At 35.6% G+C, this 13,958-nt stretch overlaps 3 non-coding genes across 3 annotated transcripts; 1 reads left to right on the top strand and 2 right to left on the bottom strand.

Annotated features, from left to right (window-relative positions):
- Window positions 1-996: 996 nt before the first annotated feature.
- LOC148943801 (small nucleolar RNA U3) lies at window positions 997-1,206 on the bottom strand. The gene has a single exon (XR_016143020.1). It is a non-coding gene; the product is annotated as a small nucleolar RNA U3 (small nucleolar RNA).
- A 7,976-nt stretch (window positions 1,207-9,182) lies between these two features.
- Window positions 9,183-9,392, bottom strand: LOC148943800 (small nucleolar RNA U3). The gene has a single exon (XR_016143026.1). It is a non-coding gene; the product is annotated as a small nucleolar RNA U3 (small nucleolar RNA).
- Window positions 9,393-13,669: 4,277 nt separating this feature from the next.
- On the top strand, window positions 13,670-13,755 carry TRNAY-GUA (transfer RNA tyrosine (anticodon GUA)). The gene is given in 2 exon segments: window positions 13,670-13,706; window positions 13,720-13,755. It is a non-coding gene; the product is annotated as a tRNA-Tyr (tRNA).
- The last annotated feature ends 203 nt before the right edge of the window (window positions 13,756-13,958 follow it).

The following is a 13,958-nucleotide window of genomic DNA, read 5'->3' as shown; positions in this document are numbered from 1 at the left end:
AATTTTTGCGCGTGCGGCTACGCCGCGCGCGCACCATCAAGCATCGATTTTTACTATAGGAGGATAATAAATACGATTTTCACAGTCTTTTTTCTTTTTCTCTTCTTTTTTCTCTTTTCCTTTTCTTCTTTTTTTCTCTTTTCCTTTTCTCTTTTTTTCTCTTTTCGAATCTCCAGCAATTTTATTGGGGGGGGGGGGGGAAAGAGGGGTCCATATCTGGATAGTCAACGCGCATGGGATGTATAATTTTTCTTCTCCACATTATTGGGGGGGGGGGCAACCGCACCCCTTGCCACCCCTGTATATATATATATATATATATATATATATATATATATATATATATATATATATATATATATATATATATATATATATATATATATATATATATATATATATATATATATATATATATATAATGTTACATTTCTACTTACTTTTAATTTCTCTCAGCAGGCTCCTTTTTCCTCAATAAAAATTTTCAAACTGAGGAGAATTCACCTAATCACCTTGGGTGGTTGGATTTTGTTTTGATTCCATTAGATTCCCAATCATCACAAATCCAAGTGTCATTATAGCTTCATTTTTAGTTGGTAAGATTTGATACAAAGAAAGCTGATTTTGTCGACCTTTAGACGCTGGAAGTGAAGTGTCTGTTTATGAAAATAGGCGACTGCTTGTCTGTCTGAGACACATTATTGGGACAGATTATTGGTCTGAGACAGACAAGCAAAAATTGTAAATTGCAGATGTTTACAATAATTTTTTCCCCTGAATTCGTGGAGAATAAAAAAAGTTTTGTTTACTATAAATCATGTCTTTTTACCAAATTTTGGAACATTTACTACATCCTCTAATTAACTAGAATTCTTTTTCACTAGTAATAGTAGGATTCGACTTACGATGGTACTTCGCACCCCCACCCCCACCCCAAGCTAATGTGGAGTATAACTTAGTATAACTACAATAGCTCCTTCATGAATGAAATTTTCAACCACTCAGATTACATATACCTCATTCCAACCGTAATAGTAACGGTCAATATCGATCCTCAATGACCAAGTTCCAGCATAAACTAGATCTGGTCAGTTTCACGCTCAGAGGTAAACGTTTCCACTCATCATCGTGGAGTATGGAAGCGTCGGTTTCCCAGCGAAACCTAATCAATCAAACTACAGAAATGATCCTGTGACGTATGATCTTATTTAAATTTCCTTTTCAGCTTTTAATTATACAAAAATAGCCAAAACCAATTGTTACTATTTTATGAATAGAAAATAGCTGTTTCAAAAGCAATTCGAGTCGAAAAAATTCTTATAATATACCTCCATTCTTCTAAAATATTAATTATAAGCATAAAATAGGTTTTGCATTGAGGCTTAACAGGAATAATACTAAATATGATTTTTTACCTAAAAATTGATTCCTTTGCGAGGGACTAGAGACTTACCAGAATAGAACTGCAAACTAAATAATCAATTATTCTACCTACTGACACATAAATATTGTTAATGAATGCAATATGAATAGTGCTAGTGTCAGGATACCTTAGTAAAAATAGTCTTAATTGCTGGATGTAACTATTAATTTCGAACGCATAGTGGGGATGACACTAAATTAAAGAAAAAAGAATAAGAAAAAATCCGCCACATTTCAATTAATCTTTTATGGCTATGAAGGCGCAACAAGGATTTTCGTTTGGGAGGGGGGGGGGGTTACAAAAAAAAGCATCAAAATTTTTCTTTGTATGCAGTTTTAAGACTCCGAAAAAAATTCTTAAGGGGGTGGCAGACCTGGTACCCCCCCCCCTGCGGAGACGGACTTAATGGCGTCACATATCAAGGAAAGCAAAATCATCCACGTCGTTTAGTGTAGAGCTAAAAACAGATAATTGTTATACTATGCTAAAACCCGCAGGTAACATCAACCAACAAGAAAATGACAAAATTGTAAAATCTGATCAAGAATCGAACACAGTTCGGTCTGTCAGGCGGGGCGCCTATTCACGAAAACGGAAGGGGGACAGGGACGTTTTCTTAAGTTTTAAATAAATATAAAAAATATATTTTTTTCGAATTATATTATTTTGTTAAAATTAATTTTACAAAAGTTATCTGTTTTTATACATCTTACTTTTTAGTTAGAGCTAATAATTGAAACTAGCGGTAGACAACGATTATTTTTGGACGTTCGGCTAACGACCTTTTACTTCGCAGGCACCAAAAGGATTATAAAGATAAAACGGTACTTTCGCATTATCAGGGCCCCTCTAAAGAAGTCCAACAAGAGATGCTACAGTCAAACGGGAAAGACACAATGAAAAACCCGTCTTTAAATAAAAAAAAAATGTAATTTTTAACTGAAAGTAAGGAGCGACATTAAAACTTAAAACGAACAGAAATTATTCCGCATATGAAAGGGGCTGTACCCTCCTCAATTCCTCGCTCTTTACGCTAAAGTTTTTCATTGTTTAAAAAAATAGTTGTGAGAAAGTCAAACTTTAGCGTAAAGAGCGAGGTATTGAGGAGGGTACAGCCCCTTTCATATACGGAATAATTTCTGTTCGTTTTAAGTTTTAATGTCGCTCCTTACTTTCAGTTAAAAATAACTTTTTTTTTTTATTTAAAGACGGGTTTTTCATTGTGTAAATGGCTTTCTAGAAACTTGTTTTTTTTTATTTAATTTTTGAACGTTTTTGAATAAATGCAGGTTTTGATCTTGGCTCACCGTACATGAATTATTAAAACAAAATTTGCATATTAATTTACTTTTATTTGGTTAAATGGCTTTCTAGAAAGTTGTTTAATTTTATTTACGAACGTTTTTATTAGTAATAAATATATGTAACTTAAGAATTAACTTACGAAACGACCTTCTATATTCGTATATTTTTAATACGTATAATAGGGCGTTCGCCCCCTAGTCAATACCTTGCTCTTTAAGCGAAAGTTCAAATTTTGTTCCAATTCTTCAAAAATGACCGCTTAATCACAAAGGCCGTTACTTGGAATAAATAGCTCTTATAAAATTACTAAAAAATCTTTAGATTAGAGAGCGAGGTATTGACTAGGGGGTGAACCCAATCATATATGTAATATTTTCTGTTCGTTTAAAGTTTTTATGGTGCTGCTGTTGTAGCTGAAAAACTTGTTTTTTTATATTTAATTTCTGATCTTTTTTTAAATAGTGCTGGGAAGTCCGGCGTCCCCTTCATAGCAATGTCCCTTCCCCCATGAAAACGTCCTTCATGGAAAGATCCTCCCACATAACACCCGACCCCTCCCCCACCCCCCCTAACCCGAAAAAACATCCCAGAAAAAGTCGGTATAAGTACCAAACACCCAAACAATATACAAACCGTAAATTTCCAAACTTTCAGCCCACCCCCCTGGAACTTCGGGGGATTAAGCCATCCTAAAAAACATACTTATAATATTTTCGAACATGCTGAATAAAATGGCTATCTAAAAATTTTGATCGGGTGACTTTGGGAAAAATGAGCGTGGGAGGGGGCCTATTTGCCCTCCATTTTTTTGGTCACTTAAAAAGGACACAAGAACTTTTAATTTCCATTTCAATGAACCCTCCCACGATATTCTAGGACCACTGGGTCGATACGATCACCCCTGGGAAAAAAAAACAACAAATAAACTCGCACCCGTGATCTTTCTTCTGGCAAAAAATGCAAAATTCCACATTTTTGTAGATATGAATTTGAAACCGCTGCAGAAGGGTTCTCTGATACGCGGAATATGATGGTGTGCTTTTCATTAGGGTTCTATAGCTTTTAGGGGGTTTTCCCCTATTTTTTGAAAATCAGCCAAATTTTCTCAGGCGTGTAACTTTTGATGGGTAGGACTAAACTTGATGAAAATTATATATTTGAAATCAGCATTAAACTCTAATTCTTTTGATGTATCAATTGGTATCAAAATACCATTTTCTAGAGTTTCGGTTACCATTGAGCCGGGTCGCTCCTTACTTACAGTTCGTTACCACGAACTGTTTGATGACACGCCAGTATCTTCATCACAACTCTAAGCTATTTCAGTGCCACCAAATGAGTCAGAGATTAGATTGCTGGCAGATGAATTGGCACCATTGTCAGGGTACTTCATATATTGTTGCGTGGATTCTATAAATGAGTAACAAATTTATATAGTTGTTGAAGGAGTATTGATTTTTTTCAAGTTCAGTGATCGAAACAAAATTATTCCATTTGGACGTATGTATTACGTACACTTCATCATAAGTGGTACCAAGCCTTTGCATGCTTATAGAGTCCACAGCACTGTCACTGTCCAACCTTCTTGCCTTGGGTCTGCACTCACTAGGGCTCTCCCTAACAACACAGAAACGTTTCAGTCTTGTGTTTATAACACATGCCGTCTTTGAATAATTTTAATGCATTGATATGTTTCATTGTTCTTATTTCAGAAAATAATGGATTTTTCAGTCCTCATTTCTCGTATATAGTGCTCAGTAGTATAATTTAGGAAGGATTCTTAAGAAATTCGTTTGGGTGGGGGGGCCCCTCCAATACCCCCCCCCCCTGTATCCGGGCTTGATATCATGATAATTGTTCCTTCTCGTTCTCTGATTATGAATATATTTTTTCCCCTTTTTAAAAAGATTGAATTTTTGTTTACATGTGACGTCACTTATCCTCATTTATCCTGCATGTGGCGAGGTTAGCAAGTGTAACTTGTCCGACAACTAATCCAGACCGTTTCAAGTAGCAATCCTCCGTCATTCACGTCTCGTGAAACGTTGTTCAGGCTTGTCAGTTGATTAGTGTTGGGATTTGGTCAACCACATTTGCTATATTTTATTATATTTTATAGCATTTGCTACATACTATATTGTTAGAAAATTGTTTAGTACATTATTACAAAGCTCTTACAGAGTTGTTTATTTTGTTGCATTTTGTCTTTTTATTTTTTATTGGTGACGGTCGCTTTTTTTTTTACAATTATTTGCCAAAAAATGTTTGACTAAAAACTTTTAAAACTTTGATTTAAACTTTTTGCTAATTTAATTGTTGGGGCAATTATACAGGCATTTTTATTTACATGTTGTTAAATTTCAGAAAGGATTAAACTATTACATTTCATCTGTAGTTCTAGCATTTACCATCCAAGGAAATTAGGGAAGAGTGTCATAAAATGGTGCTAGAAAAACAGAAAAACAATGGTTTCCATCAAAATTTGTTGCCTATCTTCTTAGACTACGTTGGCTAGTCTAGGACTATTCGTGGGCTACGTGGGCTCAAAATTATAATAAGTATTCCCAGAAGGTTTTTACTTAATGAAGGTTCTTACACGCACGGAATGGGCGGTTAAACAAACGAAGATGTGACTGACCTCCCTGCTGCTCGCAATGAATTAAAAGAGTTCAGATTCAAACTTTTAAAAAGATATACAGATAGTATATAAGCAAAAAATCATAAAAATAAACACGACAACTAAAAAACTGGCGAACAATGCCAAAATAACACTATCAGAATGACAAATCATTCCAGTCAAAATTATTAAACTGCAAATTGTTTCCATGCGAGGGTTTACTAGTTCTTTTTTTTTGCAAAACGGAGGTACATTGTAATTCCCCTGTGCTCAAGTGTTTCCAACCTGGCTTCTTTTAGAAGGAGAGGGTATAGACCCGTAGATTCCTTTAAAATTATTCGCAAGGCTCTTTTTTGAATTAATTCAATTTTTTCTGATTCTTCACGGGAGATGCCAGGATGCCAAAATGGACAAGCATATTCAAGATGCTGGCGGAAAAAGGGAGCATAAATCCCTAAGAATAGGAAGGGGGCACTAAATATATTTCTGTACTCAAGGAGGGAAATCGATGCATTAGCTCAATGGATAATGTCTTTAACGTGGATATTCTACTTTAAATTAAGATTGGTTGCTTATTAAATTTCTGTAGCAGGTTTCAACAAGCGGTCATCCAAAAATTTCCACCTGTCAGAAAATTCCTTAGCGAGGCTATTAATTATAACTGAAAGAATCAGACATAGGAAAGTACCTTGGGTACTCCATTGTGGACAGGGAGGGGACTGGAATAATGATTCTCATATTTGACTACCTATGATCTACTTGAAAAGACGGAGGCAACCGATTTCACCACAAAAGAATCAATATTGAATTCAGTGACAAGTCTCTCAACAAATATATTGTGGTTAACAAGATCAAACCCTTTTTGAAGGTTAGGCTAATTAAAATTAGATTTCGCCAGCAGCAAATAGCTCAAAAAGCAAATAGCCTTTTTGAGAATTTTCCCAATCAAGTTAATAAGAAAAGCAAAGTAATGGGAGATAGAAGTGGATTTGAGGTTCCCGAATTGTCTCAGGTCAGTAAGAGGTAGAATTTTTTATTTTAGCCAATCTGTAAAGCATCCTTCATAGTTTAGAGAATAAGTTAGTTACTCACTATAAAAAACACAGTCGAGAAGTTTGCTGAATCTGAGATCTGAGACAACCGGTTTCATAGCCACAAAGACGAATGACGGGTGACCGAATGCATTGGACTTGTATTATTTGGGCTATATATTTGCATATTAGTGGAGGGGATGGAGGAAGGTTAAGTTAATTTACTTCCACCCCACCCACAAATCTTAGAATATATAGCCCAAATTATGTTATGATATAAACAAAAGTATTATATTTTCATCATGTTTTGGTATATTTCATTATGATTAAGGTAACATCACTTCTTGAGTGCGTTTGGTAAAATACATAAGTACCCGAGAGGTACTTAAGTGTTATAGCGACCACACTTTGTTCTTGATTTGTAATGAAACCGGTTTCCTGTCTCTACACTCCGAAAAAAATCAGCTTAGCCTGGGTGAGAGAAACTTTGCTGGTATATTTTAATTGAATTTTTGATATATAGAGGTGGTTAGGTTCGGTATTTAATATAATGCATTCTGAGCGGCCTAATAATTCTCTGTTGTATTTTCCATAATTTTGTTGCCAAAGTATTATATTTTCATCATATTTTGGTATATTTCATTAGGATTAACCTAACTTTACCTCTTTGGTGTGGTCGCTATAACACGTAAGTACCAAACATTCTAAAATAGTTACTTATACAATTCCTAATTGCGGATTACAAACTGACAAATATATAGCCCATACCATGTATACACATTTTAATTCCAATAGTGCGACTCGTTTCTTCTTAATACTTTATCGATTCAAAAGAAGTAAACTTTTCAAAATCGAAAAGCAGAATAGCAGTAACAAAAAGTAAATTAAAAAGAAAAAGTAAAAAAAAATGCCGCAATAAAAAAACTATAGATAAATTCGAAAGGCATAATAAAGTGGAACAAAGCAGGAAGCAGAATAAAGTAGGAAGAATAGAAGAATAAAGGATCTTTAATCTTAAATAGTTCATCCACATGAAAACGACTTCTGTCGTCTAGAGGACAAAGGAGAAAAGTTAAAATTATCTGAATGGTTTACTGAAAAACATCTTTGGCTAGGCTAGTCGTCCATCGGAAAAAACACAAACGTCGTTCAACCCCCCGGAAGAAGCTGACACTTCACTTTACGTGACCGACTTCCGCCGTAAAATAATAACATTGTACCCAATTGTAAAGCACCACGTACCGGACCGACCCTTGTGGTAGCAGGGGCTCCCGAAATTTGATAACCCCAGCATCTGGTTATCAGAAAAGTTTGCAAGGTCCCAATGAAACTTGGTAGGGAGTAAGGAGTATCGTCCTACTTGTATAATTTTGGGATCCGAGTCAAGTCCTACATTAGTCGGAAATGGGTCACGGCCTAAATTTTAGTAGCCAAGAAAAAAGGTTGTCGGATTTCATGAAAATTTATTGGTAAGTGAGAGCAAATTTCAGAGTCGTGTCTTTTAATGGACAAACAAATGCCTAACTTCTCGAACGCAAAGTCTACAAATACTATTTTGCAAAAAATATATCCCATAAATATACTAATTGGGCTATATATTTTCACATTAGGGGGGGGGTAAAGCATATCATATATTAAAAACGTAACCTACCCCAAGTAACCTCCCCCCTAAACCCCAAAAAACAACAGTTTAAATATCATAAACGTAATGAAAAGCACGCTTTGCATTGCATTTCTCTATAGCGGTCTCTTGCAGTTAATCTGTCTGGCGCTTTTTGTGACTTAGTTTCTTTGCACAATATATTATGTTATATATAACAATGTAGGTACTCCTTCGTTATACCTACTCTTTTATATATGTCAAACTGTAAACGCGACGAAAAACCCATTTTTACGGGATGATTCAAGACACCGATGTAGAGAAATACACTGTATAGCATGGTTTTAATTGCTTATAAGATATTTAAAGTGTTGTTTTTGGGGTTCTAGAGGTTGGTACCTTGGTTAGGTTACGAATTTAATATATGCTATGCTTTGCCACCCCCCCCCCCTAATGTGCAAATAAATACCCCAAATTAGTCTCTAAACTATTATATATTCATCCTATTTTATTTCATTAGCATTAACCAAACTAGCAGTATATAAAAGAGTAGGTATACATATATATATATATATATATATATATATATATATATATATATATATATATATATATATATATATATATATATATATGAAGTTGAAACTAGATCGCCTTATTTTTAAATTTATTCTTACTTTTAATTTCTCTCAGCAAGCTCCTTTTTCCTTAATACAAATTTTCAAACTGAGGAGATTTCCCACTTGGGTGGTTGATTTTGTTTTTATTCCACTAGATTCCAAACCATCACGATTTCAAGTGTCATTATAGCTTCATTTTCAATCGGTAAACTTGATATTGATACACAGAAAGATGTTTTTGTCGACCTTTGGTTACCGGAAGTGAAGCGTCTGTTTACGAAAAAAGGATATAGGTGACTGCTTGTCTGTCACTTATCTTGTCTATGCCGAACAGATCAGGGTGAAATAAAATATTTATAGATCAAAGAGTACAGACATAGGTACAAAAATACTGAATTGTACCTGTACCACAATTTTGAAAGGGTACCATATTTTCTAGGTTTGTACTTAATTAAACCAGTAGAGATAATAAATACAAAATTGGTATAAATATACCACATTTAGATACACTCAACATCCCCCACCCCCAATAAAAAGTGTATTAATTAGTACTACTACAATAGTTCCAACATAAATGATATTCCCAACCACTCGGATTACATCTACCTCATCCCAGCCGTAACAATACCGGTCAAGAACGGTCCTTAATAACCAGATTCCGGCATATCCCAGATACAGTCCGTATCCCGCTCAAAGAAAGACGTTTCCGCTCATCATCGTGGTTTATAGAAGCGTCGGTTTCCCATCTAAACCTAAGCAATCACACTACGGAAATGATCCTGTGAAGTATACTCGTAACTTAAATTGGTTTTCAGCTTTTATTGATACAAAAATAGCCAAAACCGATTGTTACTATTTTATGAATATAGAATAGCTGTTTCAAAAGCAATTCGAGCCGAAGAAATTCTTATAATATACCTCCATTCTTCTAAAATATTAATTATAAGCATAAAATAGGTTTTGCATTGAGGCTTAAGAGTAATAATACTAAATATGATTTTTTACCTAAAAATTGATTCCTTTGCGAGGGGCTAGAGACTTACCAGAATAGAACTGCAAACTAAATAATCAATTATTCTACCTATTGATACATAAATATTCTTAATGAATGCAATATGAATAGTGCTAGTGTCAGGATACCTAAGTAAAAATAGTCTTGATTGCTGGATGTATCTATTAATTTCGTACGCAAAGTGGGGATGACACTAAATTAAAAAAAACAGAATAAGAAAAAATCCGCAATATTTCAATTAATCTTGTATGGCTATGAAGGAGCAACAAGGATTTTCGTTTGGGAGGGGGGGCTACAATATAAAGCAACAAAATTTTTTTTTTGTATGAAGTTTTACCACTCCGAACAAATTTTTAAAGGGAGGGGCCGCCCGGGGACCCCCCCCCCCCTGCGGATACGGACTTGAAGGCGATAAATAGCAAGGAAAGTAAAATCATCCACGTCTTTTAGTGTAGAGATAAAAACAGATAATTGTTATACTATGCTAAAACCTGCAGGTAACATCATCCAACAAGAAAATGACGAAATTGTAAAATCTGATCAAGAATCGAACACAGTTAGGTCTTTCAGTAGGGGCGCCTATTCACGAAAACGTAAGGGGGACAGGGACGTTTTCTTAAGTTTTAAATAAAAATACAAAATATATGTTTTTAGAATTATATTATTTTTTAAAAATTAATTTTACAAAATTCAGCTGTTTTTATACATCTTACTTTTTAGTTAGAGCTAGTAATTGAAACTAGCGGTAGACAACGATTATTTTTGGACGTTCGGCTAGCGACCTTTTACTTAGCAGGCACCAAAAGGATTATAAAGATAAAACGGTACTTTCGCATTATCAGGGCCCCTCTAAAGAAGTCCAACAAGAGAAGCTACAGTCAAACGGGAAAGACACAATGAAAAACCCGTCTTTAAATAAAAAAAAAACAAGTTATTTTTAACTGAAAGTAAGGAGCGACATTAAAACTTAAAACGAACAGAAATTATTTTGTATATGAAAGGGGCTGTACCCTCCTCAATGCCTCGCTCTTTACGCTAAAGTTTTTCTTTTTTTTTTTAAAATAGAGTTGTGAGAAAGTAAAAATTTAGCATAAATAGCGAGGCGTTGAGGAGCAGACAGTCCATTTCATATACGGAATAATTTCTGTTCGTTTTAAGTTTTAATGTCGCTCCTTACTTTCAGTTAAAAAAAAACTTGCTTTTTTTTATTTAATTTTTGAAACGTTTTTGAATAAATGCAGGCTTTGATCTTGGCTCACCGTACATGAATAATTAAAACAAAATTTGCATATTAATTTACTTTTATTTGGTTAAATGGCTTTCTAGAAACTTGTTTAATTTTATTTACGAACGTTTTTATTAGTAATAAATATATGTAACTTACGAATTAACTTACGTAACGAACTTCTATATTCATATATTTTTAATACGTATATTAGGGCGTTCGCCCCCTAGTCAATACCTTGCTCTTTAAGCGAAAGTTCGAATTTTGTTCCAGTTCTGTAAAAATGACCCCCCCTTAATCACAAAGGCCGTTAATTAGAATAAATAGCTATTATGAAAGTACTAAGAAATCTTTCTATTGAAGAGCGAGATATTGACTAGGGGGTGAACCCAATCATATATGTAATATTTTCTGTTCGTTTAAAGTTTTTATGTTGCTGCTGTTGCAGCTGAAAAACTTGTTTTTTTTTATATTTAATTTCTGATCTTTTTTTTTAAATAGTGCTGGGAAGTCCGGCGTCCCCTTCATAGCAATGTCCCTTCCCCCATGAAAACTTCCTTCATGGAAAGATCCTCCCACATAACCACCGACACCCCCTCCCCCCACCCCACTACCAGGAAAAATCTTCCCTGAACACGTCTGTATACTTCCCAATCTCCAATACTATATGCTAACGGTAAAGTTCCTAACTTTCAGCCCTCCCCCCGGGACCTTCCGGGGATTAAGCCATCCTAAAAAACATACTTATAATATTTTCGAATTTGCTGAATAAAATGGCTATCTAAAAATTTTGATCGGGTGACTTTGGGAAAAAATGAGCGTGGGAGGGAGCCTAGTTGCCCTCCATTTTTTTGGTCACTTAAAAAGGGCACCGGACCGGACCGACCGGATCGACCCTTGTGGTAGAAGGGGCTCCCGAAATTTGATAACCCCAGCAACTGGTTATCAGAAAAGTTTGCAAGATCCCAATGAAACCTGGTAGGGAGTAAGGAGTATCGTCCTTACAAAGAGTCCTTGAATTCTTGCCATCAGGACATCAACACGAAAAAAATGTTGGATATAGACAAAACTTGATGGAAAGGGAAAGCGAGTTTCCTAGTTGTGTCTTTTGGTATACCGGGACCAATTCTACCTAGGTGGAGGGAGGTTGGTCCCTATATTTTAGTGAATAACTTTCTACCCAAAGTGACTGAAGGAGTTTCCCTTAAATTCAAGTGAAGTAACAGCAAAGCTCCGATTTTTGCCTTTTTAGAATCCCGATGACCCAACTTTTGTGAAGAAAGAGGCAAGAGGGTTCTCAAATTCTTGTTGTCAGCAAACCTCCCATCCAAACTTGGTAAAAAGTAAGCCGATGTTATATTTCTTGCATCTAGGCCTCTGCATAGGAGAGGGGGGTATATTGGTAATAAAATAAATTACAAAGAAGGTTGGTGAGTTTCAATAATGCCAGGCTAATAACAACAGTTATGGTTTCATATAACCGCGCTCAATACGGCCTATGTAAAAAGGGCTTAATTCCTATCTACCAATTCGTCAGAGAGGTTTTTGGATAGCGGTTGCAGTGATAGCCTGCTATTTAGTAAAGGATTTTAGCCTGCAACCTTGTAAAGGATACCAATTAATTGGTGCAGGTGATGCGTCTTCACAACCATAGCTCAGCAGTGGTTCAGACCCTTGAGACATGGTCCAGGGCCATCAAAGTTACAAAAATAGGAACTTTGTAAATTCGGAGTTCCGGGAAAAGGAACTCCGAATTAATTTTTAATATTAGGTTACAATTTCTAACTAAGCAAATTTGATTTATAGCACATAGACCCGATACAGTGTCTTATCCGATCCCCTATCATAAAAATAAGTACGGCACTGTTCTATTAGCTGGTACCCACGCGAGAAGTCAAGTTTGGTTTATGCTAATGAAATAAAACCAAATATGATGAAAATATAATAGTTTAGAAACAAATTTGGGCTACATATTTGCGTATTAGGGGGGAGGGGTAAAGCATAGCATATATTAAATACGTAACCTTACCTAACCTTGGTACCTTGTCCCCCCTAAACCCACCACAATTCTAGGTTCAATATCGAACACGCAATGACAATCCCCGCTGTGTTATTCATTTCTCTCTTGACAGATACCCGGTTGACTAGTTTCCTTTAGATTTCCCTATACAGTATATCGCGTGGGTACCAGCTAATAGAACATTACCAAAAGTACTACCAATACCCAAAAAACCCTTTGGCTCAATGGAAATTTGCAAATAAAATACTTCTTCTCAATACCCGCCCCCCCCCCCGCCAAATAAAAAGCAGAGCAAATGAGCGAGGGTAGCGGGCTAATATTTTTTATTCTTTCCTCGAAATTGAAATTTTTTGTTCTTTTCTTTTTTAATTTTTAACAACATCGTCTGTTTTTTCCTACTACATGAGGTTCTTCCCCTCATGTTGGGCAGACCCAAGGCCGTACCCAGGATTTTTTTCCAAGGGGGTTTTACTCAAAGATTATTTTTCGGGAGTGGGGGGTGGGGGTTTACACAAAAAAAAAACTCAAAAAACGCATACAAAATTTGTTTATATCCATTTTTTACGTTTTTACGAGTAAAAAAACATTTCGGGAGGGGTTCAAACCCCCTAACCTCCCGCTGGGTACGGCCTTGGGCAGACCCGCCCCTCTCACATACGAGCGCGTAAACGGATGGTATAAATACACAAATGAAACCGAAATCACAAGTGGAAAAAGAAACAGTATTTAATTAACGTAGCTTATGGCTTGTAGCACTCATAAGCCACGCCTGCTTTATGTATATGTAGTCTAGCTTAATTTTTCAGCTATAATAAGCCTTCGATGGCTCAGTTGGTAGAGCGGTGGACTGTAGAGGTAAAATTGATATCCATAGGTCGCTGGTTCAAATCCGGCTCGAAGGATTTTTTTTATGCACAATTCCAATGTCTCGTCTTTTTCTATCACAGTTCATATAATTATCCAGTAAACTTATCACAGATCATTTCTGGTCTTCGTTCTCGGTGCGAACAAAAAGCTCATCCCACTTCTTCGTGCAGTTATTAATAGCGGGTTTCCGATTGTTTCGCGTAAAGTGCATTATTCGTAATAGCGGGTTTCCACTTGT

The sequence above is a fragment of the Artemia sp. Qi Xiang Cuo genome, chromosome 15, assembly GCF_049724085.1.
Source record: "Artemia sp. Qi Xiang Cuo chromosome 15, ASM4972408v1, whole genome shotgun sequence".
In the NCBI taxonomy this organism is placed as follows: domain Eukaryota; kingdom Metazoa; phylum Arthropoda; class Branchiopoda; order Anostraca; family Artemiidae; genus Artemia; species Artemia sp. Qi Xiang Cuo.
The sequence above is the reverse complement of the archived record's forward strand: the minus strand, read 5'-3'. Positions and strand labels throughout refer to the sequence as shown.